The 2,753-nt window shown below is 30.6% G+C and overlaps 1 long non-coding RNA gene across 1 annotated transcript; it reads left to right on the top strand.

Moving 5' to 3' along the window:
* The first annotated feature begins 1,242 nt into the window (after positions 1-1,242).
* Positions 1,243-1,780, top strand: LOC112455090. Its single transcript, XR_003040822.1, has 2 exons — positions 1,243-1,333; positions 1,430-1,780. It is a non-coding gene; the product is annotated as an uncharacterized LOC112455090 (long non-coding RNA).
* Positions 1,781-2,753: the final 973 nt, after the last annotated feature.

Raw genomic sequence — 2,753 nt, 5'->3', positions numbered from 1 at the left:
TATGTAGACTTTCTAAAAACCTTTTAAGGGACAAAATCACTGAATATGTTGGTACGACTAAAATTGAAACTATAACGCAAAAAATATCACTATTTACGTAATCGAAATCTCGGAATTGACTGCACCGATTTTATTCGGACTGGTTAGACAGCTCGGAATCGACAGCTTATATCGACATTATGTCAGAAAAATGCCCTTAAATTATCAGAAAGCTGGTTAAGTTTCAGAGATATTTTACTCAAAAGCTTGACGAAAAGTTCCAGACGCACTTGGTATACATAGCACCTTGAAATTTATGCATTGACGTAGTTAGTTGTTCTTCCTGTTGAATTGACATTGCTTGACAATAGACAATGATTTTACATATGCATCAGATATATCAAAGTTTAGCGGATGTTATTCCTATTGTGAATGCGTAAATGCATGAATACATTATGCAAAGTAAATATGACGATATGTAAAATTAAAATCAATACTCATTTATACATATATTGCACGTGTAAATTATGTATACGTGTCTAAATAAAATTTGATTTTTTATTATTTCTTATTACACATGCGTGTAATAAATATATAATATAAGAATTAATTTTGTCTCTTATAAAAAAAAATTTGAATAAGGATATTCCAATGAGTTAGGTCAGTACACAATGGCATGCGCAGAATACGATGCAAAATAATTATATAATATATTTTTATTAAAATAAATGGATAAGTAATTAAGAACTCGATAATGAAATTAACAAGTAGCAAGTAAAAAGGTTTGGGAATGCAACACGGTTAACAGTGCGTAAGTTAACGTTATATCAACCTTTAATAACTAATAAGATACATAATTATAATATATCGGACGTTTTAGTTCTGTTTTGAGTTGTCTTCGACAATGTGCTAACAGTCAAAATTAAAGAATGATCAGCAGTGAAACTTTCCACAAAAAAATTTAAATGAAACTTGATTAATAATCATAGTTTGTGATATGATCGAAACAGAAATAACAGTCAGGACAAAGAGAAGTAAAGTCACGCACTCACCAGAGTTCAGAAAACGCGAGAATAAAAACGTATATTCGTAACTTCGTACCTTCGAATTAGTTTTAAAGTTTAGTTTATTCCATTTAGGCTATAACTTATGCACTAACTTATGCTATAACGGAAGCATCAGCCATTCAAATATATTTACAATTTTAATCGGCTTCATCATTATCATGTATGTAGAAGTAGAAGATACATATAACACAGAAACAATAAATAGAGGATCGGAGATCGGAGATATGATTTAGTTTCGACTTCACTCTTGAGTGTTTCAATTGCCACGGTGCTTCCACGTCCTATTGGTACGTATATGTAATATTAAATTGTATTTGATTATTTTCTTTATTTTACATTTATGTTTGTTTTCTCAAAAAATAAATAATGACATTTTGTTGTAGAATTTGTCTGTTTCAAAAAAATAAAGATACTATGAATCGACCTAACTCGTATATCAGCGTCGATGCTAAAGAAGAAATCGTAATCTCTGGTATTGCTGGCCGATTTCCTAATAGCGACAATTTAAAAGAATTTCAAGAAAATCTTTTTAACAAGGCGGATCTTGGTTCGAGCGATCATGGACGATGGAATGATTGTAATAATTTTTTTTTAACATTAAGGAGGTTGATTGTTCAAATCAATATGATAAGAATTAGTTCAAATTTATGGAGGATATTTGTCTATATGGGAATCTGTCGTCCATGCCAAAGTTGAAGACAATTGTCTGCATGGTTGTCGAGTAATTAATTATTGCAGATAAACTCTTATCTCTCTCTTATACACGGGCGACATAGCAAAAATGTTACGACCCCTGTGATATAACTCTCGAAAGCCTATTAAAAATGACAAGACTATAATGAGATTAGATTCAAATAATTCTTTACATATTTAGGAAAGACTTTTACGAAGACTGATAGTTAATTATCAAGAAATTGAAAAAATAAAACAGCATATTGCTACATTTTAACGTATTTTGATTTTAATTGTACAAATAACGATTTAAAACCTTAAGAAACAGCTAATTAAATGCATTCCATATATAATGTTTATTTACTAAAACTCGTTTATTTCACGCGTCGAAAAATTTGATTCTTATAGAGTTGGCAATCGTCCCCTCTCACCGCCTGCCCCGCAATGTGACAACAACCAATCTCCTTAAGATATATTTTCAAAACTTATTAGAAAAAATATTCGTTTTATATTATCGTATATATTAATCGTAATTAAAAATTTGCAATATCTTCACCAATAATTTTTAAAAACGATATCAGAATTCAAGAATATTGAGTAACCTTACATATACGTACACAATATATACATATGTAACGAAAACAATCTTCGTAATTTATATCGAAAATTATAAATTATTTTTCATGAATTCAAACATTTTCATGGCTTTGTTATTTCTAATATTATAATTGAAAACGATCCAGATGCATATTATAAATTCTTAAAAACATTATTATTTTTTATGTTGAAATAAGTATCAAGAGACACGGTAGTGTTTCGTGTCAAGTACACGCGGAGCGAGACCGACCGTGACTCTTTTACGCGACGCGACGGGTTGCGAGTACCCGAGATGTTGAGATCTCGATAACGAGTGAACGAATCAAGTTCTAAGTAGGCTTGATCGATAGCTACCCAGGTAGCAGACAGTCGTCATAATGACGTGATTCTAACGTCATATTATGACGTATGTTACGTCATTTATTCCTAAAGTTTAAC

This window comes from Temnothorax curvispinosus, unplaced genomic scaffold, assembly GCF_003070985.1.
Source record: "Temnothorax curvispinosus isolate PA1 unplaced genomic scaffold, ASM307098v1 QBEX01005825.1, whole genome shotgun sequence".
Taxonomy (NCBI): Eukaryota; Metazoa; Arthropoda; class Insecta; order Hymenoptera; family Formicidae; genus Temnothorax; species Temnothorax curvispinosus.
This window is presented reverse-complemented; position numbering and strand designations above follow the sequence as displayed.